A 24,323-nucleotide genomic window follows, 5' to 3' on the forward strand; every position below is an offset into this window, starting at 1 on the left:
AGTCAACCACGAAGGGACTCAAACCCTCAATCTTCTGATTCGAAGTCAGACGCCTTGTCCATTAGGCCACATGGTCCTGTCATCTACACACAGTGGTGCGGCCAAAGCGCAGGCCCCACACCCCGCCTACCAAGTAAAGGCACTGTTCTCAGTCGAAATGCAAGCCTGACTCATGAGGAAGTAGGCACCACTTATATGACTCAAAGGCTATGGGTTCAAAGCCCACCGCTGTCTTCTTATTCCGGACTCTTGTGTAGCTGAAGCAGAAGAAAAGAGGCTCTGTAGCGCAATGGACAGCGCATTGGACTTCTAGCTGATAAACACACAAAGTAATTCAAAGGTTGTGGGTTCGAGTCCCACCAGAGTCAGTCTTTATGCATCGACCACATCCTCTGCACAATGGCCCCCTTTACACCTGGCTTTAAAATGTTTTTCCTGTGATCAGACTGCAACGAGATAGCGTCTGACCACCTGTACAGGTGTAAGTAAACCAGAGGAGGCACTGTTATCACATCTGGAAGACCACTTCAGGAGAAGGTCAGGGACGCATTGTGACAACATTAAACTGAAGTGTAATTGTGCTGCAGCTCTGTTCCACCCACAACAACAATGCACAAGTTCAATTTTCAACATTTGCAACTATCTAGAGAGAAGTCTTCTTCAGAAAACCAGAAATACTTCTAGGGTCTCTGGGGGCCCAAGGCAAAAGGAGACATTGGGGTACTCTTCGAAAACTGTTGTGTGACATTTTCACACAACAGTACAGAACGCACACAAGGGGCAGTTGGCACCACTTACATGTATCTTTGCTCAAAGCAGCCCTTGAAACAACAACCCTCCAATTAAAAGCTAAACTGCTGTGGGCACCAAGCACCTGTACTGTCATAGCACAGTTAAACAACCAACAACTAGTACATATAGTCAACCACGAAGGGACTCGAACCCTCAATCTTCTGATTCGAAGTCAGACGCCTTGTCCATTAGGCCACATGGTCCTGTCATCTACACACAGTGGTGCGGCCAAAGCGCAGGCCCCACACCCCGCCTACCAAGTAAAGGCACTGTTCTCAGTCGAAATGCAAGCCTGACTCATGAGGAAGTAGGCACCACTTATATGACTCAAAGGCTATGGGTTCAAAGCCCACCGCTGTCTTCTTATTCCGGACTCTTGTGTAGCTGAAGCAGAAGAAAAGAGGCTCTGTAGCGCAATGGACAGCGCATTGGACTTCTAGCTGATAAACACACAAAGTAATTCAAAGGTTGTGGGTTCGAGTCCCACCAGAGTCAGTCTTTATGCATCGACCACATCCTCTGCACAATGGCCCCCTTTACACCTGGCTTTAAAATGTGTTTCCTGTGATCAGACTGCAAAGAGATAGCGTCTGACCACCTGTACAGGTGTAAGTAAACCAGAGGAGGCACTGTTATCACATCTGGAAGACCACTTCAGGAGAAGGTCAGGGACGCATTGTGACAACATTAAACTGAAGTGTAATTGTGCTGCAGCTCTGTTCCACCCACAACAACAATGCACAAGTTCAATTTTCAACATTTGCAACTACCTAGAGAGAAGTCTTCTTCAAAAAACCAGAAATGCTTCTAGGGTCTCTGGGGGCTCAAGGCAAAAGGAGACATTGGGGTACTCTTCGAAAACTGTTGTGTGACATTTTCACACAACAGTACTGAACGCACACAAGGGGCAGTTGGCACCACATACATGTATCTTTGCTCAAAGCAGCCCTTGAAACAACAACCCTCCAATTAAAAGCTAAACTGCTGTGGGCACCAAGCACCTGTACTGTCATAGCACAGTTAAACAAACAACAACTAGTACATATAGTCAACCACGAAGGGACTCGAACCCTCAATCTTCTGATTCGAAGTCAGACGCCTTGTCCATTAGGCCACATGGTCCTGTCATCTACACACAGTGGTGCGGCCAAAGGGCAGGCCCCACACCCCGCCTACCAAGTAAAGGCACTGTTCTCAGTCGAAATGCAAGCCTGACTCATGAGGAAGTAGGCACCACTTATATGACTCAAAGGCTATGGGTTCAAAGCCCACCACTGTCTTCTTATTCCGGACTCTTGTGTAGCTGAAGCAGAAGAAAAGAGGCTCTGTAGCGCAATGGACAGCGCATTGGACTTCTAGCTGATAAACACACAAAGTAATTCAAAGGTTGTGGGTTCGAGTCCCACCAGAGTCAGTCTTTATGCATCGACCACATCCTCTGCACAATGGCCCCCTTTACACCTGGCTTTAAAATGTGTTTCCTGTGATCAGACTGCAAAGAGATAGCGTCTGACCACCTGTACAGGTGTAAGTAAACCAGAGGAGGCACTGTTATCACATCTGGAAGACCACTTCAGGAGAAGGTCAGGGACGCATTGTGACAACATTAAACTGAAGTGTAATTGTGCTGCAGCTCTGTTCCACCCACAACAACAATGCACAAGTTCAATTTTCAACATTTGCAACTATCTAGAGAGAAGTCTTCTTCAGAAAACCAGAAATACTTCTAGGGTCTCTGGGGGCCCAAGGCAAAAGGAGACATTGGGGTACTCTTCGAAAACTGTTGTGTGACATTTTCACACAACAGTACAGAACGCACACAAGGGGCAGTGGGCACCACTTACATGTATCTTTGCTGAAAGCAGCCCTTGAAACAACAACCCTCCAATTAAAAGCTAAACTGCTGTGGGCACCAAGCACCTGTACTGTCATAGCACAGTTAAACAACCAACAACTAGTACATATAGTCAACCACGAAGGGACTCGAACCCTCAATCTTCTGATTCGAAGTCAGACGCCTTGTCCATTAGGCCACATGGTCCTGTCATCTACACACAGTGGTGCGGCCAAACAGCAGGCCCCACACCCCGCCTACCAAGTAAAGGCACTGTTCTCAGTCGAAATGCAAGCCTGACTCATGAGGAAGTAGGCACCACTTATATGACTCAAAGGCTATGGGTTCAAAGCCCACCGCTGTCTTCTTATTCCGGACTCTTGTGTAGCTGAAGCAGAAGAAAAGAGGCTCTGTAGCGCAATGGACAGCGCATTGGACTTCTAGCTGATAAACACACAAAGTAATTCAAAGGTTGTGGGTTCGAGTTCCACCAGAGTCAGTCTTTATGCATCGACCACATCCTCTGCACAATGGCCCCCTTTACACTTGGCTTTAAAATGTGTTTCCTGTGATCAGACTGCAACGAGATAGCGTCTGACCACCTGTACAGGTGTAAGTACACCAGAGGAGGCACTGTTCTCCCATCTGCAAGACCACTTCAGGAGGAGGTCAGGGACGCATTGTGACCAGATTAAACTGAAGTGTAATTGTGCTGCATCTCTGTTCCACCCACAACAACAATGCACAAGTTCAATTTTCAACATTTGCAACTATCTAGAGAGAAGTCTTCTTCAGAAAACCAGAAATACTTCTAGGGTCTCTGGGGGCCCAAGGCAAAAGGAGACATTGGGGTACTCTTCGAAAACTGTTGTGTGACATTTTCACACAACAGTACAGAACGCACACAAGGGGCAGTTGGCACCACTTACATGTATCTTTGCTCAAAGCAGCCCTTGAAACAACAACCCTCCAATTAAAAGCTAAACTGCTGTGGGCACCAAGCACCTGTACTGTCATAGCACAGTTAAACAACCAACAACTAGTACATATAGTCAACCACGAAGGGACTCGAACCCTCAATCTTCTGATTCGAAGTCAGACGCCTTGTCCATTAGGCCACATGGTCCTGTCATCTACACACAGTGGTGCGGCCAAAGCGCAGGCCCCACACCCCGCCTACCAAGTAAAGGCACTGTTCTCAGTCGAAATGCAAGCCTGACTCATGAGGAAGTAGGCACCACTTATATGACTCAAAGGCTATGGGTTCAAAGCCCACCGCTGTCTTCTTATTCCGGACTCTTGTGTAGCTGAAGCAGAAGAAAAGAGGCTCTGTAGCGCAATGGACAGCGCATTGGACTTCTAGCTGATAAACACACAAAGTAATTCAAAGGTTGTGGGTTCGAGTCCCACCAGAGTCAGTCTTTATGTATCGACCACATCCTCTGCACAATGGCCCCCTTTACACTTGGCTTTAAAATGTGTTTCCTGTCATCAGACTGCAACGAGATAGCGTCTGACCACCTGTACAGGTTTAAGTAAACCAGAGGAGGCACTGTTCTCCCATCTGCAAGACCACTTCAGGAGGAGGTCAGGGACGCATTGTGACCAGATTAAATTGAAGTGTAATTGTGCTGCATCTCTGTTCCACCCACAACAACAATGCACAACGTCAATTTTCAACATTTGCAACTACCTAGAGAGAAGTCTTCTTCAAAAAACCAGAAATGCTTCTAGGGTCTCTGGGGGCTCAAGGCAAAAGGAGACATTGGGGTACTCTTCGAAAACTGTTGTGTGACATTTTCACACAACAGTACTGAACGCACACAAGGGGCAGTTGGCACCACATACATGTATCTTTGCTCAAAGCAGCCCTTGAAACAACAACCCTCCAATTAAAAGCTAAACTGCTGTGGGCACCAAGCACCTGTACTGTCATAGCACAGTTAAACAAACAACAACTAGTACATATAGTCAACCACGAAGGGACTCGAACCCTCAATCTTCTGATTCGAAGTCAGACGCCTTGTCCATTAGGCCACATGGTCCTGTCATCTACACACAGTGGTGCGGCCAAAGGGCAGGCCCCACACCCCGCCTACCAAGTAAAGGCACTGTTCTCAGTCGAAATGCAAGCCTGACTCATGAGGAAGTAGGCACCACTTATATGACTCAAAGGCTATGGGTTCAAAGCCCACCACTGTCTTCTTATTCCGGACTCTTGTGTAGCTGAAGCAGAAGAAAAGAGGCTCTGTAGCGCAATGGACAGCGCATTGGACTTCTAGCTGATAAACACACAAAGTAATTCAAAGGTTGTGGGTTCGAGTCCCACCAGAGTCAGTCTTTATGCATCGACCACATCCTCTGCACAATGGCCCCCTTTACACCTGGCTTTAAAATGTGTTTCCTGTGATCAGACTGCAAAGAGATAGCGTCTGACCACCTGTACAGGTGTAAGTAAACCAGAGGAGGCACTGTTATCACATCTGGAAGACCACTTCAGGAGAAGGTCAGGGACGCATTGTGACAACATTAAACTGAAGTGTAATTGTGCTGCAGCTCTGTTCCACCCACAACAACAATGCACAAGTTCAATTTTCAACATTTGCAACTATCTAGAGAGAAGTCTTCTTCAGAAAACCAGAAATACTTCTAGGGTCTCTGGGGGCCCAAGGCAAAAGGAGACATTGGGGTACTCTTCGAAAACTGTTGTGTGACATTTTCACACAACAGTACAGAACGCACACAAGGGGCAGTGGGCACTACTTACATGTATCTTTGCTGAAAGCAGCCCTTGAAACAACAACCCTCCAATTAAAAGCTAAACTGCTGTGGGCACCAAGCACCTGTACTGTCATAGCACAGTTAAACAACCAACAACTAGTACATATAGTCAACCACGAAGGGACTCGAACCCTCAATCTTCTGATTCGAAGTCAGACGCCTTGTCCATTAGGCCACATGGTCCTGTCATCTACACACAGTGGTGCGGCCAAAGGGCAGGCCCCACACCCCGCCTACCAAGTAAAGGCACTGTTCTCAGTCGAAATGCAAGCCTGACTCATGAGGAAGTAGGCACCACTTATATGACTCAAAGGCTATGGGTTCAAAGCCCACCACTGTCTTCTTATTCCGGACTCTTGTGTAGCTGAAGCAGAAGAAAAGAGGCTCTGTAGCGCAATGGACAGCGCATTGGACTTCTAGCTGATAAACACACAAAGTAATTCAAAGGTTGTGGGTTTGAGTCCCACCAGAGTCAGTCTTTATGCATCGACCACATCCTCTGCACAATGGCCCCCTTTACACCTGGCTTTAAAATGTGTTTCCTGTGATCAGACTGCAAAGAGATAGCGTCTGACCACCTGTACAGGTGTAAGTAAACCAGAGGAGGCACTGTTATCACATCTGGAAGACCACTTCAGGAGAAGGTCAGGGACGCATTGTGACAACATTAAACTGAAGTGTAATTGTGCTGCAGCTCTGTTCCACCCACAACAACAATGCACAAGTTCAATTTTCAACATTTGCAACTATCTAGAGAGAAGTCTTCTTCAGAAAACCAGAAATACTTCTAGGGTCTCTGGGGGCCCAAGGCAAAAGGAGACATTGGGGTACTCTTCGAAAACTGTTGTGTGACATTTTCACACAACAGTACAGAACGCACACAAGGGGCAGTGGGCACCACTTACATGTATCTTTGCTGAAAGCAGCCCTTGAAACAACAACCCTCCAATTAAAAGCTAAACTGCTGTGGGCACCAAGCACCTGTACTGTCATAGCACAGTTAAACAACCAACAACTAGTACATATAGTCAACCACGAAGGGACTCGAACCCTCAATCTTCTGATTCGAAGTCAGACGCCTTGTCCATTAGGCCACATGGTCCTGTCATCTACACACAGTGGTGCGGCCAAACAGCAGGCCCCACACCCCGCCTACCAAGTAAAGGCACTGTTCTCAGTCGAAATGCAAGCCTGACTCATGAGGAAGTAGGCACCACTTATATGACTCAAAGGCTATGGGTTCAAAGCCCACCGCTGTCTTCTTATTCCGGACTCTTGTGTAGCTGAAGCAGAAGAAAAGAGGCTCTGTAGCGCAATGGACAGCGCATTGGACTTCTAGCTGATAAACACACAAAGTAATTCAAAGGTTGTGGGTTCGAGTTCCACCAGAGTCAGTCTTTATGCATCGACCACATCCTCTGCACAATGGCCCCCTTTACACTTGGCTTTAAAATGTGTTTCCTGTGATCAGACTGCAACGAGATAGCGTCTGACCACCTGTACAGGTGTAAGTACACCAGAGGAGGCACTGTTCTCCCATCTGCAAGACCACTTCAGGAGGAGGTCAGGGACGCATTGTGACCAGATTAAACTGAAGTGTAATTGTGCTGCATCTCTGTTCCACCCACAACAACAATGCACAAGTTCAATTTTCAACATTTGCAACTATCTAGAGAGAAGTCTTCTTCAGAAAACCAGAAATACTTCTAGGGTCTCTGGGGGCCCAAGGCAAAAGGAGACATTGGGGTACTCTTCGAAAACTGTTGTGTGACATTTTCACACAACAGTACAGAACGCACACAAGGGGCAGTTGGCACCACTTACATGTATCTTTGCTCAAAGCAGCCCTTGAAACAACAACCCTCCAATTAAAAGCTAAACTGCTGTGGGCACCAAGCACCTGTACTGTCATAGCACAGTTAAACAACCAACAACTAGTACATATAGTCAACCACGAAGGGACTCGAACCCTCAATCTTCTGATTCGAAGTCAGACGCCTTGTCCATTAGGCCACATGGTCCTGTCATCTACACACAGTGGTGCGGCCAAAGCGCAGGCCCCACACCCCGCCTACCAAGTAAAGGCACTGTTCTCAGTCGAAATGCAAGCCTGACTCATGAGGAAGTAGGCACCACTTATATGACTCAAAGGCTATGGGTTCAAAGCCCACCGCTGTCTTCTTATTCCGGACTCTTGTGTAGCTGAAGCAGAAGAAAAGAGGCTCTGTAGCGCAATGGACAGCGCATTGGACTTCTAGCTGATAAACACACAAAGTAATTCAAAGGTTGTGGGTTCGAGTCCCACCAGAGTCAGTCTTTATGCATCGACCACATCCTCTGCACAATGGCCCCCTTTACACCTGGCTTTAAAATGTGTTTCCTGTGATCAGACTGCAACGAGATAGCGTCTGACCACCTGTACAGGTGTAAGTAAACCAGAGGAGGCACTGTTATCACATCTGGAAGACCACTTCAGGAGAAGGTCAGGGACGCATTGTGACCAGATTAAACTGAAGTGTAATTGTGCTGCATCTCTGTTCCACCCACAACAACAATGCACAAGTTCAATTTTCAACATTTGCAACTATCTAGAGAGAAGTCTTCTTCAGAAAACCAGAAATACTTCTAGGGTCTCTGGGGGCCCAAGGCAAAAGGAGACATTGGGGTACTCTTCGAAAACTGTTGTGTGACATTTTCACACAACAGTACAGAACGCACACAAGGGGCAGTTGGCACCACTTACATGTATCTTTGCTCAAAGCAGCCCTTGAAACAACAACCCTCCAATTAAAAGCTAAACTGCTGTGGGCACCAAGCACCTGTACTGTCATAGCACAGTTAAACAACCAACAACTAGTACATATAGTCAACCACGAAGGGACTCGAACCCTCAATCTTCTGATTCGAAGTCAGACGCCTTGTCCATTAGGCCACATGGTCCTGTCATCTACACACAGTGGTGCGGCCAAAGCGCAGGCCCCACACCCCGCCTACCAAGTAAAGGCACTGTTCTCAGTCGAAATGCAAGCCTGACTCATGAGGAAGTAGGCACCACTTATATGACTCAAAGGCTATGGGTTCAAAGCCCACCGCTGTCTTCTTATTCCGGACTCTTGTGTAGCTGAAGCAGAAGAAAAGAGGCTCTGTAGCGCAATGGACAGCGCATTGGACTTCTAGCTGATAAACACACAAAGTAATTCAAAGGTTGTGGGTTCGAGTCCCACCAGAGTCAGTCTTTATGTATCGACCACATCCTCTGCACAATGGCCCCCTTTACACTTGGCTTTAAAATGTGTTTCCTGTCATCAGACTGCAACGAGATAGCGTCTGACCACCTGTACAGGTGTAAGTAAACCAGAGGAGGCACTGTTATCACATCTGGAAGACCACTTCAGGAGAAGGTCAGGGACGCATTGTGACAACATTAAACTGAAGTGTAATTGTGCTGCAGCTCTGTTCCACCCACAACAACAATGCACAAGTTCAATTTTCAACATTTGCAACTATCTAGAGAGAAGTCTTCTTCAGAAAACCAGAAATACTTCTAGGGTCTCTGGGGGCCCAAGGCAAAAGGAGACATTGGGGTACTCTTCGAAAACTGTTGTGTGACATTTTCACACAACAGTACAGAACGCACACAAGGGGCAGTGGGCACCACTTACATGTATCTTTGCTGAAAGCAGCCCTTGAAACAACAACCCTCCAATTAAAAGCTAAACTGCTGTGGGCACCAAGCACCTGTACTGTCATAGCACAGTTAAACAACCAACAACTAGTACATATAGTCAACCACGAAGGGACTCGAACCCTCAATCTTCTGATTCGAAGTCAGACGCCTTGTCCATTAGGCCACATGGTCCTGTCATCTACACACAGTGGTGCGGCCAAACAGCAGGCCCCACACCCCGCCTACCAAGTAAAGGCACTGTTCTCAGTCGAAATGCAAGCCTGACTCATGAGGAAGTAGGCACCACTTATATGACTCAAAGGCTATGGGTTCAAAGCCCACCGCTGTCTTCTTATTCCGGACTCTTGTGTAGCTGAAGCAGAAGAAAAGAGGCTCTGTAGCGCAATGGACAGCGCATTGGACTTCTAGCTGATAAACACACAAAGTAATTCAAAGGTTGTGGGTTCGAGTTCCACCAGAGTCAGTCTTTATGCATCGACCACATCCTCTGCACAATGGCCCCCTTTACACTTGGCTTTAAAATGTGTTTCCTGTGATCAGACTGCAACGAGATAGCGTCTGACCACCTGTACAGGTGTAAGTACACCAGAGGAGGCACTGTTCTCCCATCTGCAAGACCACTTCAGGAGGAGGTCAGGGACGCATTGTGACCAGATTAAACTGAAGTGTAATTGTGCTGCATCTCTGTTCCACCCACAACAACAATGCACAAGTTCAATTTTCAACATTTGCAACTATCTAGAGAGAAGTCTTCTTCAGAAAACCAGAAATACTTCTAGGGTCTCTGGGGGCCCAAGGCAAAAGGAGACATTGGGGTACTCTTCGAAAACTGTTGTGTGACATTTTCACACAACAGTACAGAACGCACACAAGGGGCAGTTGGCACCACTTACATGTATCTTTGCTCAAAGCAGCCCTTGAAACAACAACCCTCCAATTAAAAGCTAAACTGCTGTGGGCACCAAGAACCTGTACTGTCATAGCACAGTTAAACAACCAACAACTAGTACATATAGTCAACCACGAAGGGACTCGAACCCTCAATCTTCTGATTCGAAGTCAGACGCCTTGTCCATTAGGCCACATGGTCCTGTCATCTACACACAGTGGTGCGGCCAAACCGCAGGCCCCACACCCCGCCTACCAAGTAAAGGCACTGTTCTCAGTCGAAATGCAAGCCTGACTCATGAGGAAGTAGGCACCACTTATATGACTCAAAGGCTATGGGTTCAAAGCCCACCGCTGTCTTCTTATTCCGGACTCTTGTGTAGCTGAAGCAGAAGAAAAGAGGCTCTGTAGCGCAATGGACAGCGCATTGGACTTCTAGCTGATAAACACACAAAGTAATTCAAAGGTTGTGGGTTCGAGTCCCACCAGAGTCAGTCTTTATGCATCGACCACATCCTCTGCACAATGGCCCCCTTTACACCTGGCTTTAAAATGTGTTTCCTGTGATCAGACTGCAACGAGATAGCGTCTGACCACCTGTACAGGTGTAAGTAAACCAGAGGAGGCACTGTTATCACATCTGGAAGACCACTTCAGGAGAAGGTCAGGGACGCATTGTGACCAGATTAAACTGAAGTGTAATTGTGCTGCAGCTCTGTTCCACCCACAACAACAATGCACAAGTTCAATTTTCAACATTTGCAACTATCTAGAGAGAAGTCTTCTTCAGAAAACCAGAAATACTTCTAGGGTCTCTGGGGGCCCAAGGCAAAAGGAGACATTGGGGTACTCTTCGAAAACTGTTGTGTGACATTTTCACACAACAGTACAGAACGCACACAAGGGGCAGTTGGCACCACTTACATGTATCTTTGCTCAAAGCAGCCCTTGAAACAACAACCCTCCAATTAAAAGCTAAACTGCTGTGGGCACCAAGCACCTGTACTGTCATAGCACAGTTAAACAACCAACAACTAGTACATATAGTCAACCACGAAGGGACTCGAACCCTCAATCTTCTGATTCGAAGTCAGACGCCTTGTCCATTAGGCCACATGGTCCTGTCATCTACACACAGTGGTGCGGCCAAAGCGCAGGCCCCACACCCCGCCTACCAAGTAAAGGCACTGTTCTCAGTCGAAATGCAAGCCTGACTCATGAGGAAGTAGGCACCACTTATATGACTCAAAGGCTATGGGTTCAAAGCCCACCGCTGTCTTCTTATTCCGGACTCTTGTGTAGCTGAAGCAGAAGAAAAGAGGCTCTGTAGCGCAATGGACAGCGCATTGGACTTCTAGCTGATAAACACACAAAGTAATTCAAAGGTTGTGGGTTCGAGTCCCACCAGAGTCAGTCTTTATGTATCGACCACATCCTCTGCACAATGGCCCCCTTTACACTTGGCTTTAAAATGTGTTTCCTGTCATCAGACTGCAACGAGATAGCGTCTGACCACCTGTACAGGTTTAAGTAAACCAGAGGAGGCACTGTTCTCCCATCTGCAAGACCACTTCAGGAGGAGGTCAGGGACGCATTGTGACCAGATTAAATTGAAGTGTAATTGTGCTGCATCTCTGTTCCACCCACAACAACAATGCACAACGTCAATTTTCAACATTTGCAACTACCTAGAGAGAAGTCTTCTTCAAAAAACCAGAAATGCTTCTAGGGTCTCTGGGGGCTCAAGGCAAAAGGAGACATTGGGGTACTCTTCGAAAACTGTTGTGTGACATTTTCACACAACAGTACTGAACGCACACAAGGGGCAGTTGGCACCACATACATGTATCTTTGCTCAAAGCAGCCCTTGAAACAACAACCCTCCAATTAAAAGCTAAACTGCTGTGGGCACCAAGCACCTGTACTGTCATAGCACAGTTAAACAAACGACAACTAGTACATATAGTCAACCACGAAGGGACTCGAACCCTCAATCTTCTGATTCGAAGTCAGACGCCTTGTCCATTAGGCCACATGGTCCTGTCATCTACACACAGTGGTGCGGCCAAAGGGCAGGCCCCACACCCCGCCTACCAAGTAAAGGCACTGTTCTCAGTCGAAATGCAAGCCTGACTCATGAGGAAGTAGGCACCACTTATATGACTCAAAGGCTATGGGTTCAAAGCCCACCGCTGTCTTCTTATTCCGGACTCTTGTGTAGCTGAAGCAGAAGAAAAGAGGCTCTGTAGCGCAATGGACAGCGCATTGGACTTCTAGCTGATAAACACACAAAGTAATTCAAAGGTTGTGGGTTCGAGTTCCACCAGAGTCAGTCTTTATGCATCGACCACATCCTCTGCACAATGGCCCCCTTTACACTTGGCTTTAAAATGTGTTTCCTGTGATCAGACTGCAACGAGATAGCGTCTGACCACCTGTACAGGTGTAAGTACACCAGAGGAGGCACTGTTCTCCCATCTGCAAGACCACTTCAGGAGGAGGTCAGGGACGCATTGTGACCAGATTAAACTGAAGTGTAATTGTGCTGCATCTCTGTTCCACCCACAACAACAATGCACAAGTTCAATTTTCAACATTTGCAACTATCTAGAGAGAAGTCTTCTTCAGAAAACCAGAAATACTTCTAGGGTCTCTGGGGGCCCAAGGCAAAAGGAGACATTGGGGTACTCTTCGAAAACTGTTGTGTGACATTTTCACACAACAGTACAGAACGCACACAAGGGGCAGTTGGCACCACTTACATGTATCTTTGCTCAAAGCAGCCCTTGAAACAACAACCCTCCAATTAAAAGCTAAACTGCTGTGGGCACCAAGCACCTGTACTGTCATAGCACAGTTAAACAACCAACAACTAGTACATATAGTCAACCACGAAGGGACTCGAACCCTCAATCTTCTGATTCGAAGTCAGACGCCTTGTCCATTAGGCCACATGGTCCTGTCATCTACACACAGTGGTGCGGCCAAAGCGCAGGCCCCACACCCCGCCTACCAAGTAAAGGCACTGTTCTCAGTCGAAATGCAAGCCTGACTCATGAGGAAGTAGGCACCACTTATATGACTCAAAGGCTATGGGTTCAAAGCCCACCGCTGTCTTCTTATTCCGGACTCTTGTGTAGCTGAAGCAGAAGAAAAGAGGCTCTGTAGCGCAATGGACAGCGCATTGGACTTCTAGCTGATAAACACACAAAGTAATTCAAAGGTTGTGGGTTCGAGTCCCACCAGAGTCAGTCTTTATGCATCGACCACATCCTCTGCACAATGGCCCCCTTTACACCTGGCTTTAAAATGTGTTTCCTGTGATCAGACTGCAACGAGATAGCGTCTGACCACCTGTACAGGTGTAAGTAAACCAGAGGAGGCACTGTTATCACATCTGGAAGACCACTTCAGGAGAAGGTCAGGGACGCATTGTGACAACATTAAACTGAAGTGTAATTGTGCTGCAGCTCTGTTCCACCCACAACAACAATGCACAAGTTCAATTTTCAACATTTGCAACTATCTAGAGAGAAGTCTTCTTCAGAAAACCAGAAATACTTCTAGGGTCTCTGGGGGCCCAAGGCAAAAGGAGACATTGGGGTACTCTTCGAAAACTGTTGTGTGACATTTTCACACAACAGTACAGAACGCACACAAGGGGCAGTTGTCACCACTTACATGTATCTTTGCTCAAAGCAGCCCTTGAAACAACAACCCTCCAATTAAAAGCTAAACTGCTGTGGGCACCAAGCACCTGTACTGTCATAGCACAGTTAAACAACCAACAACTAGTACATATAGTCAACCACGAAGGGACTCGAACCCTCAATCTTCTGATTCGAAGTCAGACGCCTTGTCCATTAGGCCACATGGTCCTGTCATCTACACACAGTGGTGCGGCCAAAGCGCAGGCCCCACACCCCGCCTACCAAGTAAAGGCACTGTTCTCAGTCGAAATGCAAGCCTGACTCATGAGGAAGTAGGCACCACTTATATGACTCAAAGGCTATGGGTTCAAAGCCCACCGCTGTCTTCTTATTCCGGACTCTTGTGTAGCTGAAGCAGAAGAAAAGAGGCTCTGTAGCGCAATGGACAGCGCATTGGACTTCTAGCTGATAAACACACAAAGTAATTCAAAGGTTGTGGGTTCGAGTCCCACCAGAGTCAGTCTTTATGTATCGACCACATCCTCTGCACAATGGCCCCCTTTACACTTGGCTTTAAAATGTGTTTCCTGTCATCAGACTGCAACGAGATAGCGTCTGACCACCTGTACAGGTTTAAGTAAACCAGAGGAGGCACTGTTCTCCCATCTGCAAGACCACTTCAGGAGGAGGTCAGGGACGCATTGTGACCAGATTAAATTGAAGTGTAATTGTGCTGCAGCTCTGTTCCACCCACAACAACAATGCACAACGTCAATTTTCAACATTTGCAACTACCTAGAGAGAAGTCTTCTTCAAAAAACCAGAAATGCTTCTAGGGTCTCTGGGGGCTCAAGGCAAAAGGAGACATTGGGGTACTCTTCGAAAACTGTTGTGTGACATTTTCACACAACAGTACTGAACGCACACAAGGGGCAGTTGGCACCACATACATGTATCTTTGCTCAAAGCAGCCCTTGAAACAACAACCCTCCAATTAAAAGCTAAACTGCTGTGGGCACCAAGCACCTGTACTGTCATAGCACAGTTAAACAACCAACAACTAGTACATATAGTCAACCACGAAGGGACTCGAACCCTCAATCTTCTGATTCGAAGTCAGACGCCTTGTCCATTAGGCCACATGGTCCTGTCATCTACACACAGTGGTGCGGCCAAAGCGCAGGCCCCACACCCCGCCTACCAAGTAAAGGCACTGTTCTCAGTCGAAATGCAAGCCTGACTCATGAGGAAGTAGGCACCACTTATATGACTCAAAGGCTATGGGTTCAAAGCCCACCGCTGTCTTCTTATTCCGGACTCTTGTGTAGCTGAAGCAGAAGAAAAGAGGCTCTGTAGCGCAATGGACAGCGCATTGGACTTCTAGCTGATAAACACACAAAGTAATTCAAAGGTTGTGGGTTCGAGTCCCACCAGAGTCAGTCTTTATGCATCGACCACATCCTCTGCACAATGGCCCCCTTTACACCTGGCTTTAAAATGTGTTTCCTGTGATCAGACTGCAACGAGATAGCGTCTGACCACCTGTACAGGTGTAAGTAAACCAGAGGAGGCACTGTTATCACATCTGGAAGACCACTTCAGGAGAAGGTCAGGGACGCATTGTGACAACATTAAACTGAAGTGTAATTGTGCTGCAGCTCTGTTCCACCCACAACAACAATGCACAAGTTCAATTTTCAACATTTGCAACTATCTAGAGAGAAGTCTTCTTCAGAAAACCAGAAATACTTCTAGGGTCTCTGGGGGCCCAAGGCAAAAGGAGACATTGGGGTACTCTTCGAAAACTGTTGTGTGACATTTTCACACAACAGTACAGAACGCACACAAGGGGCAGTTGGCACCACTTACATGTATCTTTGCTCAAAGCAGCCCTTGAAACAACAACCCTCCAATTAAAAGCTAAACTGCTGTGGGCACCAAGCACCTGTACTGTCATAGCACAGTTAAACAACCAACAACTAGTACATATAGTCGACCACGAAGGGACTCGAACCCTCAATCTTCTGATTCGAAGTCAGACGCCTTGTCCATTAGGCCACATGGTCCTGTCATCTACACACAGTGGTGCGGCCAAAGCGCAGGCCCCACACCCCGCCTACCAAGTAAAGGCACTGTTCTCAGTCGAAATGCAAGCCTGACTCATGAGGAAGTAGGCACCACTTATATGACTCAAAGGCTATGGGTTCAAAGCCCACCGCTGTCTTCTTATTCCGGACTCTTGTGTAGCTGAAGCAGAAGAAAAGAGGCACTGTAGCGCAATGGACAGCGCATTGGACTTCTAGCTGATAAACACACAAAGTAATTCAAAGGTTGTGGGTTCGAGTCCCACCAGAGTCAGTCTTTATGCATCGACCACATCCTCTGCACAATGGCCCCCTTTACACTTGGCTTTAAAATGTGTTTCCTGTGATCAGACTGCAACGAGATAGCGTCTGACCACCTGTACAGGTGTAAGTACACCAGAGGAGGCACTGTTCTCCCATCTGCAAGACCACTTCAGGAGGAGGTCAGGGACGCATTGTGACCAGATTAAACTGAAGTGTAATTGTGCTGCATCTCTGTTCCACCCACAACAACAATGCACAAGTTCAATTTTCAACATTTGCAACTATCTAGAGAGAAGTCTTCTTCAGAAAACCAGAAATACTTCTAGGGTCTCTGGGGGCCCAAGGCAAAAGGAGACATTGGGGTACTCTTCGAAAACTGTTGTGTGACATTTTCACACAACAGTACAGAACGCACACAAGGGGCAGTGGGCACCACATACATGTATCTTTGCTCAAAGCAGCCCTTGAAACAACAACCCTCCAATTAAAAGTTAGACTGCTGTGGGGACCAAGCACCTGTACTGTCATAGCACAGTTAAACAACCAACAACTAGTACATATAGTCGACCACGAAGGGACTCGAACCCTCAATCTTCTGATTCGAAGTCAGACGCCTTGTCCATTAGGCCACATGGTCCTGTCATCTACACACAGTGGTGCGGCCAAAGCGCAGGCCCCACACCCCGCCTACCAAGTAAAGGCACTGTTCTCAGTCGAAATGCAAGCCTGACTCATGAGGAAGTAGGCACCACTTATATGACTCAAAGGCTATGGGTTCAAAGCCCACCGCTGTCTTCTTATTCCGGACTCTTGTGTAGCTGAAGCAGAAGAAAAGAGGCACTGTAGCGCAATGGACAGCGCATTGGACTTCTAGCTGATAAACACACAAAGTAATTCAAAGGTTGTGGGTTCGAGTCCCACCAGAGTCAGTCTTTATGCATCGACCACATCCTCTGCACAATGGCCCCCTTTACACTTGGCTTTAAAATGTGTTTCCTGTGATCAGACTGCAACGAGATAGCGTCTGACCACCTGTACAGGTGTAAGTACACCAGAGGAGGCACTGTTCTCCCATCTGCAAGACCACTTCAGGAGGAGGTCAGGGACGCATTGTGACCAGATTAAACTGAAGTGTAATTGTGCTGCATCTCTGTTCCACCCACAACAACAATGCACAAGTTCAATTTTCAACATTTGCAACTATCTAGAGAGAAGTCTTCTTCAGAAAACCAGAAATACTTCTAGGGTCTCTGGGGGCCCAAGGCAAAAGGAGACATTGGGGTACTCTTCGAAAACTGTTGTGTGACATTTTCACACAACAGTACAGAACGCACACAAGGGGCAGTGGGCACCACATACATGTATCTTTGCTCAAAGCAGCCCTTGAAACAACAACCCTCCAATTAAAAGTTAGACTGCTGTGGGGACCAAGCACCTGTACTGTCATAGCACAGTTAAACGAACGACAACTGGTACATATAGTCAACCACGAAGGGACTCGAACCCTCAATCTTCTGATTCGAAGTCAGACGCCTTGTCCATTAGGCCACATGGTCCTGTCATCTACACACAGTGGTGCGGCCAAAGGGCAGGCCCCACACCCCGCCTACCAAGTAAAGGCACTGTTCTCAGTCGAAATGCAAGCCTGACTCATGAGGAAGTAGGCACCACTTATATGACTCAAAGGCTATGGGTTCAAAGCCCACCACTGTCTTCTTATTCCGGACTCTTGTGTAGCTGAAGCAGAAGAAAAGAGGCTCTGTAGCGCAATGGACAGCGCATTGGACTTCTAGCTGATAAACACACAAAGTAATTCAAAGGTTGTGGGTTCGAGTCCCACCAGAGTCAGTCTTTATGCATCGACCACATCCTCTGCACAATGGCCCCCTTTACACCTGGCTTTAAAATGTGTTTCCTGTGATCAGACTGCAAAGAGATAGCGTCTGACCACCTGTACAGGTGTAAGTAAACCAGAGGAGGCACTGTTATCACATCTGGAAGACCACTTCAGGAGAAGGTCAGGGACGCATTGTGACAACATTAAACTGAAGTGTAATTGTGCTGCAGCTCTGTTCCACCCACAACAACAATGCACAAGTTCAATTTTCAACATTTGCAACTATCTAGAGAGAAGTCTTCTTCAGAAAACCAGAAATACTTCTAGGGTCTCTGGGGGCCCAAGGCAAAAGGAGACATTGGGGTACTCTTCGAAAACTGTTGTGTGACATTTTCACACAACAGTACAGAACGCACACAAGGGGCAGTGGGCACCACTTACATGTATCTTTGCTCAAAGCAGCCCTTGAAACAACAACCCTCCAATTAAAAGCTAAACTGCTGTGGGCACCAAGCACCTGTACTGTCATAGCACAGTTAAACAACCAACAACTAGTACATATAGTCAACCACGAAGGGACTCGAACCCTCAATCTTCTGATTCGAAGTCAGACGCCTTGTCCATTAGGCCACATGGTCCTGTCATCTACACACAGTGGTGCGGCCAAACAGCAGGCCCCACACCCCGCCTACCAAGTAAAGGCACTGTTCTCAGTCGAAATGCAAGCCTGACTCATGAGGAAGTAGGCACCACCTATATGACTCAAAGGCTATGGGTTCAAAGCCCACCGCTGTCTTCTTATTCCGGACTCTTGTGTAGCTGAAGCAGAAGAAAAGAGGCTCTGTAGCGCAATGGACAGCGCATTGGACTTCTAGCTGATAAACACACAAAGTAATTCAAAGGTTGTGGGTTCGAGTCCCACCAGAGTCAGTCTTTATGCATCGACCACATCCTCTGCACAATGGCCCCCTTTACACTTGGCTTTAAAATGTGTTTCCTGTGATCAGACTGCAACGAGATAGCGTCTGACCACCTGTACAGGTGTAAGTACACCAGAGGAGGCACTGTTCTCCCATCTGCAAGACCACTTCAGGAGGAGGTCAGGGACGCATTGTGACCAGATTAAACTGAAGTGTAATTGTGCTGCATCTCTGTTCCACCCACAACAACAATGCACAAGTTCAATTTTCAACATTTGCAACTATCTAGAGAGAAGTCTTCTTCAGAAAACCAGAAATACTTCTAGGGTCTCTGGGGGCCCAAGGCAAAAGGAGACATTGGGGTACTCTTCGAAAACTGTTGTGTGACATTTTCACACAACAGTACAGAACGCACACAAGGGGCAGTGGGCACCACTTACATGTATCTTTGCTCAAAGCAGCCCTTGAAACAACAACCCTCCAATTAAAAGCTAAACTGCTGTGGGGACCATGCCTGTACTGTCATAGCACAGTTAAACAACCAACAACTAGTACATATAGTCAACCACGAAGGGACTCGAACCCTCAATCTTCTGATTCGAAGTCAGACGCCTTGTCCATTAGGCCACATGGTCCTGTCATCTACACACAGTGGTGCGGCCAAACAGCAGGCCCCACACCCCGCCTACCAAGTAAAGGCACTGTTCTCAGTCGAAATGCAAGCCTGACTCATGAGGAAGTAGGCACCACCTATATGACTCAAAGGCTATGGGTTCAAAGCCCACCGCTGTCTTCTTATTCCGGACTCTTGTGTAGCTGAAGCAGAAGAAAAGAGGCTCTGTAGCGCAATGGACAGCGCATTGGACTTCTAGCTGATAAACACACAAAGTAATTCAAAGGTTGTGGGTTCGAGTCCCACCAGAGTCAGTCTTTATGCATCGACCACATCCTCTGCACAATGGCCCCCTTTACACTTGGCTTTAAAATGTGTTTCCTGTGATCAGACTGCAACGAGATAGCGTCTGACCACCTGTACAGGTGTAAGTACACCAGAGGAGGCACTGTTCTCCCATCTGCAAGACCACTTCAGGAGGAGGTCAGGGACGCATTGTGACCAGATTAAACTGAAGTGTAATTGTGCTGCATCTCTGTTCCACCCACAACAACAATGCACAAGTTCAATTTTCAACATTTGCAACTATCTAGAGAGAAGTCTTCTTCAGAAAACCAGAAATACTTCTAGGGTCTCTGGGGGCCCAAGGCAAAAGGAGACATTGGGGTACTCTTCGAAAACTGTTGTGTGACATTTTCACACAACAGTACAGAACGCACACAAGGGGCAGTGGGCACCACTTACATGTATCTTTGCTCAAAGCAGCCCTTGAAACAACAACCCTCCAATTAAAAGCTAAACTGCTGTGGGGACCATGCCTGTACTGTCATAGCACAGTTAAACAACCAACAACTAGTACATATAGTCAACCACGAAGGGACTCGAACCCTCAATCTTCTGATTCGAAGTCAGACGCCTTGTCCATTAGGCCACATGGTCCTGTCATCTACACACAGTGGTGCGGCCAAACAGCAGGCCCCACACCCCGCCTACCAAGTAAAGGCACTGTTCTCAGTCGAAATGCAAGCCTGACTCATGAGGAAGTAGGCACCACTTATATGACTCAAAGGCTATGGGTTCAAAGCCCACCGCTGTCTTCTTATTCCGGACTCTTGTGTAGCTGAAGCAGAAGAAAAGAGGCTCTGTAGCGCAATGGACAGCGCATTGGACTTCTAGCTGATAAACACACAAAGTAATTCAAAGGTTGTGGGTTCGAGTCCCACCAGAGTCAGTCTTTATGCATCGACCACATCCTCTGCACAATGGCCCCCTTTACACTTGGCTTTAAAATGTGTTTCCTGTGATCAGACTGCAACGAGATAGCGTCTGACCACCTGTACAGGTGTAAGTACACCAGAGGAGGCACTGTTCTCCCATCTGCAAGACCACTTCAGGAGGAGGTCAGGGACGCATTGTGACCAGATTAAACTGAAGTGTAATTGTGCTGCATCTCTGTTCCACCCACAACAACAATGCACAAGTTCAATTTTCAACATTTGCAACTATCTAGAGAGAAGTCTTCTTCAGAAAACCAGAAATACTTCTAGGGTCTCTGGGGGCCCAAGGCAAAAGGAGACATTGGGGTACTCTTCGAAAACTGTTGTGTGACATTTTCACACAACAGTACAGAACGCACACAAGGGGCAGTGGGCACCACTTACATGTATCTTTGCTCAAAGCAGCCCTTGAAACAACAACCCTCCAATTAAAAGTTAAACTGCTGTGGGGACCAAGTACCTGTACTGTCATAGCACAGTTAAACAACCAACAACTAGTACATATAGTCAACCACGAAGGGACTCGAACCCTCAATCTTCTGATTCGAAGTCAGACGCCTTGTCCATTAGGCCACATGGTCCTGTCATCTACACACAGTGGTGCGGCCAAACCGCAGGCCCCACACCCCGCCTACCAAGTAAAGGCACTGTTCTCAGTCGAAATGCAAGCCTGACTCATGAGGAAGTAGGCACCACTTATATGACTCAAAGGCTATGAGTTCAAAGCCCACCGCTGTCTTCTTATTCCGGACTCTTGTGTAGCTGAAGGAGAAGAAAAGAGGTTCTGTAGCACAATGGACAGCGCATTGGACTTCTAGCTGATAAACACACAAAGTAATTCAAAGGTTGTGGGTTCGAGTCCCACCAGAGTCAGTCTTTATGCATCGACCACATCCTCTGCACAATGGCCCCCTTTACACTTGGCTTTAAAATGTGTTTCCTGTGATCAGACTGCAACGAGATAGCGTCCGACCACCTGTACAGGTGTAAGTACACCAGAGGAGGCACTGTTCTCCCATCTGCAAGACCACTTCAGGAGGAGGTCAGGGACGCATTGTGACCAGATTAAACTGAAGTGTAATTGTGCTGCATCTCTGTTCCACCCACAACAACAATGCACAACGTCAATTTTCAACATTTGCAACTACCTAGAGAGAAGTCTTCTTCAGAAAACCAGAAATGCTTCTAGGGTCTCTGGGGGCTCAAGGCAAAAGGAGACATTGGGGTACTCTTCGAAAACTGTTGTGTGACATTTTCACACAAAAGTACTGAACGCACACAAGGGGCAGTGGGCACCACTTACATGTATCTTTGCTCAAAGCAGCCCTTGAAACAACAACCCTCCAATTAAAAGCCAAACTGCTGTGGGCACCAAGCACCTGTACTGTCATAGCACAGGTAAAGAACCAACAACTAGCACATATTGTCAACCACGAAGGGACTCGAACCCTCAATCTTCTGATCCGAAGTCAGACGCCTTGTCCATTAGGCCACATGGTCCTGTCATCTACACACAGTGGTGCGGGCAAAGCGCAGGCCCCACACCCCGCCTACCAAGTAAAGGCACTGTTCTCAGTCGAAATGCAAGCCTGACTCATGAGGAAGTAGGCACCACTTATATGACTCAAAGGCTATGGGTTCAAAGCCCACCGCTGTCTTCTTATTCTGGACTCTTGTGTAGCTGAAGCAGAAGAAAAGAGGCTCTGTAGCGCAATGGACAGCGCATTGGACTTATCGCTGATAAACACAGACATTTATTCAAAGGTTGTGGGTTCGAGTACCACCAGAGTCAGTCTTTATGCAACGACCACCAACAACTGTCCAATGCACAAGTTCAACTTTCAACATTTGCAAATACCTAGAGATAAGTCTTCTTCAGAAAACCAATTAGTGATATTGAATTTAAACTAGACATTTTTACACAACAGTAGTGAACACACACAAGGGTTCAGTGGGCACCACTTATATGTATCTTTGCTCAAAACAGCCGTTGAAACAACAACCCTCCAATTAAAAGGAGAGATAGGGACCTGCTATACTGCATGTTGCACACAACACTCATTACAGCCACATAAGTTAAATGGCACGATGGCCCCTGCATCCTTCTTGCTTAATGCACATTCAACCAGTTTCAAATTAGAGAACAAGGATTTGCTACATCCACATTTTGACAAACACATTAAGTCACAGAGAGAGACTGTACAGTACTGTACTCACACTCACTCACATACTTCCATGCAAACATGAGAAACAAAAACACAAAAGCTTCTGCTGACTGTAGAATCATTAATATTCTACATCTACAGACTGTGATCTGTGCTTCACAGCAGTGACGCCATTCAAAACATTTGGAACCACAAAGAACTCTATGTTTGAGACTGTCTGGGTGAGTGGGAGGCTGGAAATCACACACACAAGCACACACACACACAGAGGCACAAGATTAAATTACTGTTTAATTAAGATATTTCTTGTTACATCACTACTGTAATTAAGCTCTAAAACCATATTTCCATGTAACAATAAGTGAAACAAAGCGAAAAGCAAACAAGTAACAATTACAGGTATTCCTGTTGTTATCTAATTATGATATTCTGATTATTTTTGTCTTAAAGAAAAAGAATTGAAAGAATCAGGTTTAGTGTGAGGAAATATATTAACCAAATTAAAGAGTTTGAAAACAAATTGCTTTTTGGCACCTCTTGAAAAATGTGGTGACCCCTTTTACAAAAACATTACCAAGCCAAGAACATAATTTGTACATAAAAACATTAAGTTTTTCATAAAGATGACGTGTTTGATCTCCACTAGTTGTAGATACATCTTATGAGATTTAGTGTTCCATAGAACTCTGGGATACTGGGATTGATTTTCAGTGTGTGTCACACTGCATGCCAAGATACACCCTGATCAAGAGCTCTTAGAACTTTGCTTTTAAGGAAGTTAGTATTGTTATGCATTTGCAATACCACAAAGCAGGAAACACAATGATGTTTCCTTGCTTCACAAACAAGGAAACGATGCAATAAGTGTTTCCTTACCTCTAGGACGAATGATTCTTTTGATATTGTGAAGGGGACATGAGTTGCAAGAGTTTTGGCCTGTATTGTTGTCAGAGACAACTTTTGGCCTGTATTGTTGTCAGAGACAACTCTCTATGAAGTAGAATTTCTTTAAAGAAATCCTTCCTCACAGAAATTCTACACCTGAACAGGGACTCGAACCCTGGACCCTTAGATTAAAAGTCTGATGCTCTACCGACTGAGCTACCAAGGCTTCGAAGATGCTTTTCATGGACGCAAAATTCACCTGGCGGACAAATTCTACAGTGGAAAACTGGTGACAGAAGCCTCATATGAATGGGATGTATTTAGACATCCATCAAAGAGTTTTAGACTGAAGAAACCATCACTCAACAGAGGAGGTGGACTAAGACACCAACTATCAGCCACCTACAATGCTGTCCTGAGCGCTCTTCCAAAAAGAATCAACAAGCAAACACATCAAAACAACTGTGAAGTCCAACAGCCACATAATAGTAGAGTCTGCTTCTCAGGTGACCCACAGAGGATTGATTGTCTTGTTCAGACTGCAGGTTGCTGACTTTTGGATCAATATAATCCTTCATCTTTCCAGTGGGATTACCTTCTTTCCAAGAATTAAGAGTCTCTCCAAAGTTTAAAGAAAGTATGATG

General features: G+C 46.5%; 1 protein-coding gene and 51 non-coding genes across 53 annotated transcripts in view; 25 read left to right on the forward strand and 27 right to left on the reverse strand.

Moving 5' to 3' along the window:
- The window catches only part of abca2 (ATP-binding cassette, sub-family A (ABC1), member 2), a 79,644-nt gene that overhangs the window by 43,830 nt on the left and 11,491 nt on the right, over positions 1–24,323 (reverse strand). The gene's annotated exons all lie outside the window — the stretch shown is intronic.
- On the reverse strand, positions 4–76 carry trnar-ucg (transfer RNA arginine (anticodon UCG)). The gene has a single exon. It is a non-coding gene; the product is annotated as a tRNA-Arg (tRNA).
- Positions 276–368, forward strand: trnar-ucu (transfer RNA arginine (anticodon UCU)). Its single transcript has 2 exons — positions 276–312; positions 333–368. It is a non-coding gene; the product is annotated as a tRNA-Arg (tRNA).
- On the reverse strand, positions 923–995 carry trnar-ucg (transfer RNA arginine (anticodon UCG)). Its single transcript has one exon. It is a non-coding gene; the product is annotated as a tRNA-Arg (tRNA).
- trnar-ucu (transfer RNA arginine (anticodon UCU)) lies at positions 1,195–1,287 on the forward strand. The gene is made up of 2 exons: positions 1,195–1,231; positions 1,252–1,287. It is a non-coding gene; the product is annotated as a tRNA-Arg (tRNA).
- Positions 1,842–1,914, reverse strand: trnar-ucg (transfer RNA arginine (anticodon UCG)). The gene has a single exon. It is a non-coding gene; the product is annotated as a tRNA-Arg (tRNA).
- trnar-ucu (transfer RNA arginine (anticodon UCU)) lies at positions 2,114–2,206 on the forward strand. The gene is made up of 2 exons: positions 2,114–2,150; positions 2,171–2,206. It is a non-coding gene; the product is annotated as a tRNA-Arg (tRNA).
- Positions 2,761–2,833, reverse strand: trnar-ucg (transfer RNA arginine (anticodon UCG)). Its single transcript has one exon. It is a non-coding gene; the product is annotated as a tRNA-Arg (tRNA).
- trnar-ucu (transfer RNA arginine (anticodon UCU)) lies at positions 3,033–3,125 on the forward strand. Its single transcript has 2 exons — positions 3,033–3,069; positions 3,090–3,125. It is a non-coding gene; the product is annotated as a tRNA-Arg (tRNA).
- Positions 3,680–3,752, reverse strand: trnar-ucg (transfer RNA arginine (anticodon UCG)). Its single transcript has one exon. It is a non-coding gene; the product is annotated as a tRNA-Arg (tRNA).
- On the forward strand, positions 3,952–4,044 carry trnar-ucu (transfer RNA arginine (anticodon UCU)). Its single transcript has 2 exons — positions 3,952–3,988; positions 4,009–4,044. It is a non-coding gene; the product is annotated as a tRNA-Arg (tRNA).
- trnar-ucg (transfer RNA arginine (anticodon UCG)) lies at positions 4,599–4,671 on the reverse strand. Its single transcript has one exon. It is a non-coding gene; the product is annotated as a tRNA-Arg (tRNA).
- Positions 4,871–4,963, forward strand: trnar-ucu (transfer RNA arginine (anticodon UCU)). The gene is made up of 2 exons: positions 4,871–4,907; positions 4,928–4,963. It is a non-coding gene; the product is annotated as a tRNA-Arg (tRNA).
- Positions 5,518–5,590, reverse strand: trnar-ucg (transfer RNA arginine (anticodon UCG)). Its single transcript has one exon. It is a non-coding gene; the product is annotated as a tRNA-Arg (tRNA).
- trnar-ucu (transfer RNA arginine (anticodon UCU)) lies at positions 5,790–5,882 on the forward strand. The gene is made up of 2 exons: positions 5,790–5,826; positions 5,847–5,882. It is a non-coding gene; the product is annotated as a tRNA-Arg (tRNA).
- On the reverse strand, positions 6,437–6,509 carry trnar-ucg (transfer RNA arginine (anticodon UCG)). Its single transcript has one exon. It is a non-coding gene; the product is annotated as a tRNA-Arg (tRNA).
- Positions 6,709–6,801, forward strand: trnar-ucu (transfer RNA arginine (anticodon UCU)). Its single transcript has 2 exons — positions 6,709–6,745; positions 6,766–6,801. It is a non-coding gene; the product is annotated as a tRNA-Arg (tRNA).
- Positions 7,356–7,428, reverse strand: trnar-ucg (transfer RNA arginine (anticodon UCG)). Its single transcript has one exon. It is a non-coding gene; the product is annotated as a tRNA-Arg (tRNA).
- Positions 7,628–7,720, forward strand: trnar-ucu (transfer RNA arginine (anticodon UCU)). The gene is made up of 2 exons: positions 7,628–7,664; positions 7,685–7,720. It is a non-coding gene; the product is annotated as a tRNA-Arg (tRNA).
- trnar-ucg (transfer RNA arginine (anticodon UCG)) lies at positions 8,275–8,347 on the reverse strand. The gene has a single exon. It is a non-coding gene; the product is annotated as a tRNA-Arg (tRNA).
- Positions 8,547–8,639, forward strand: trnar-ucu (transfer RNA arginine (anticodon UCU)). The gene is made up of 2 exons: positions 8,547–8,583; positions 8,604–8,639. It is a non-coding gene; the product is annotated as a tRNA-Arg (tRNA).
- trnar-ucg (transfer RNA arginine (anticodon UCG)) lies at positions 9,194–9,266 on the reverse strand. Its single transcript has one exon. It is a non-coding gene; the product is annotated as a tRNA-Arg (tRNA).
- On the forward strand, positions 9,466–9,558 carry trnar-ucu (transfer RNA arginine (anticodon UCU)). Its single transcript has 2 exons — positions 9,466–9,502; positions 9,523–9,558. It is a non-coding gene; the product is annotated as a tRNA-Arg (tRNA).
- On the reverse strand, positions 10,113–10,185 carry trnar-ucg (transfer RNA arginine (anticodon UCG)). Its single transcript has one exon. It is a non-coding gene; the product is annotated as a tRNA-Arg (tRNA).
- Positions 10,385–10,477, forward strand: trnar-ucu (transfer RNA arginine (anticodon UCU)). The gene is made up of 2 exons: positions 10,385–10,421; positions 10,442–10,477. It is a non-coding gene; the product is annotated as a tRNA-Arg (tRNA).
- Positions 11,032–11,104, reverse strand: trnar-ucg (transfer RNA arginine (anticodon UCG)). Its single transcript has one exon. It is a non-coding gene; the product is annotated as a tRNA-Arg (tRNA).
- trnar-ucu (transfer RNA arginine (anticodon UCU)) lies at positions 11,304–11,396 on the forward strand. Its single transcript has 2 exons — positions 11,304–11,340; positions 11,361–11,396. It is a non-coding gene; the product is annotated as a tRNA-Arg (tRNA).
- trnar-ucg (transfer RNA arginine (anticodon UCG)) lies at positions 11,951–12,023 on the reverse strand. The gene has a single exon. It is a non-coding gene; the product is annotated as a tRNA-Arg (tRNA).
- On the forward strand, positions 12,223–12,315 carry trnar-ucu (transfer RNA arginine (anticodon UCU)). Its single transcript has 2 exons — positions 12,223–12,259; positions 12,280–12,315. It is a non-coding gene; the product is annotated as a tRNA-Arg (tRNA).
- On the reverse strand, positions 12,870–12,942 carry trnar-ucg (transfer RNA arginine (anticodon UCG)). Its single transcript has one exon. It is a non-coding gene; the product is annotated as a tRNA-Arg (tRNA).
- Positions 13,142–13,234, forward strand: trnar-ucu (transfer RNA arginine (anticodon UCU)). Its single transcript has 2 exons — positions 13,142–13,178; positions 13,199–13,234. It is a non-coding gene; the product is annotated as a tRNA-Arg (tRNA).
- On the reverse strand, positions 13,789–13,861 carry trnar-ucg (transfer RNA arginine (anticodon UCG)). Its single transcript has one exon. It is a non-coding gene; the product is annotated as a tRNA-Arg (tRNA).
- trnar-ucu (transfer RNA arginine (anticodon UCU)) lies at positions 14,061–14,153 on the forward strand. The gene is made up of 2 exons: positions 14,061–14,097; positions 14,118–14,153. It is a non-coding gene; the product is annotated as a tRNA-Arg (tRNA).
- Positions 14,708–14,780, reverse strand: trnar-ucg (transfer RNA arginine (anticodon UCG)). The gene has a single exon. It is a non-coding gene; the product is annotated as a tRNA-Arg (tRNA).
- On the forward strand, positions 14,980–15,072 carry trnar-ucu (transfer RNA arginine (anticodon UCU)). The gene is made up of 2 exons: positions 14,980–15,016; positions 15,037–15,072. It is a non-coding gene; the product is annotated as a tRNA-Arg (tRNA).
- Positions 15,627–15,699, reverse strand: trnar-ucg (transfer RNA arginine (anticodon UCG)). The gene has a single exon. It is a non-coding gene; the product is annotated as a tRNA-Arg (tRNA).
- On the forward strand, positions 15,899–15,991 carry trnar-ucu (transfer RNA arginine (anticodon UCU)). The gene is made up of 2 exons: positions 15,899–15,935; positions 15,956–15,991. It is a non-coding gene; the product is annotated as a tRNA-Arg (tRNA).
- trnar-ucg (transfer RNA arginine (anticodon UCG)) lies at positions 16,546–16,618 on the reverse strand. Its single transcript has one exon. It is a non-coding gene; the product is annotated as a tRNA-Arg (tRNA).
- On the forward strand, positions 16,818–16,910 carry trnar-ucu (transfer RNA arginine (anticodon UCU)). Its single transcript has 2 exons — positions 16,818–16,854; positions 16,875–16,910. It is a non-coding gene; the product is annotated as a tRNA-Arg (tRNA).
- trnar-ucg (transfer RNA arginine (anticodon UCG)) lies at positions 17,465–17,537 on the reverse strand. Its single transcript has one exon. It is a non-coding gene; the product is annotated as a tRNA-Arg (tRNA).
- Positions 17,737–17,829, forward strand: trnar-ucu (transfer RNA arginine (anticodon UCU)). Its single transcript has 2 exons — positions 17,737–17,773; positions 17,794–17,829. It is a non-coding gene; the product is annotated as a tRNA-Arg (tRNA).
- trnar-ucg (transfer RNA arginine (anticodon UCG)) lies at positions 18,384–18,456 on the reverse strand. Its single transcript has one exon. It is a non-coding gene; the product is annotated as a tRNA-Arg (tRNA).
- trnar-ucu (transfer RNA arginine (anticodon UCU)) lies at positions 18,656–18,748 on the forward strand. Its single transcript has 2 exons — positions 18,656–18,692; positions 18,713–18,748. It is a non-coding gene; the product is annotated as a tRNA-Arg (tRNA).
- trnar-ucg (transfer RNA arginine (anticodon UCG)) lies at positions 19,301–19,373 on the reverse strand. Its single transcript has one exon. It is a non-coding gene; the product is annotated as a tRNA-Arg (tRNA).
- On the forward strand, positions 19,573–19,665 carry trnar-ucu (transfer RNA arginine (anticodon UCU)). Its single transcript has 2 exons — positions 19,573–19,609; positions 19,630–19,665. It is a non-coding gene; the product is annotated as a tRNA-Arg (tRNA).
- Positions 20,218–20,290, reverse strand: trnar-ucg (transfer RNA arginine (anticodon UCG)). The gene has a single exon. It is a non-coding gene; the product is annotated as a tRNA-Arg (tRNA).
- Positions 20,490–20,582, forward strand: trnar-ucu (transfer RNA arginine (anticodon UCU)). Its single transcript has 2 exons — positions 20,490–20,526; positions 20,547–20,582. It is a non-coding gene; the product is annotated as a tRNA-Arg (tRNA).
- trnar-ucg (transfer RNA arginine (anticodon UCG)) lies at positions 21,137–21,209 on the reverse strand. Its single transcript has one exon. It is a non-coding gene; the product is annotated as a tRNA-Arg (tRNA).
- trnar-ucu (transfer RNA arginine (anticodon UCU)) lies at positions 21,409–21,501 on the forward strand. The gene is made up of 2 exons: positions 21,409–21,445; positions 21,466–21,501. It is a non-coding gene; the product is annotated as a tRNA-Arg (tRNA).
- trnar-ucg (transfer RNA arginine (anticodon UCG)) lies at positions 22,056–22,128 on the reverse strand. The gene has a single exon. It is a non-coding gene; the product is annotated as a tRNA-Arg (tRNA).
- On the forward strand, positions 22,328–22,420 carry trnai-uau (transfer RNA isoleucine (anticodon UAU)). Its single transcript has 2 exons — positions 22,328–22,364; positions 22,385–22,420. It is a non-coding gene; the product is annotated as a tRNA-Ile (tRNA).
- trnak-uuu (transfer RNA lysine (anticodon UUU)) lies at positions 23,832–23,904 on the reverse strand. The gene has a single exon. It is a non-coding gene; the product is annotated as a tRNA-Lys (tRNA).

The sequence above is a fragment of the Solea solea genome, chromosome 8, assembly GCF_958295425.1.
Source record: "Solea solea chromosome 8, fSolSol10.1, whole genome shotgun sequence".
Classification (NCBI taxonomy): domain Eukaryota; kingdom Metazoa; phylum Chordata; class Actinopteri; order Pleuronectiformes; family Soleidae; genus Solea; species Solea solea.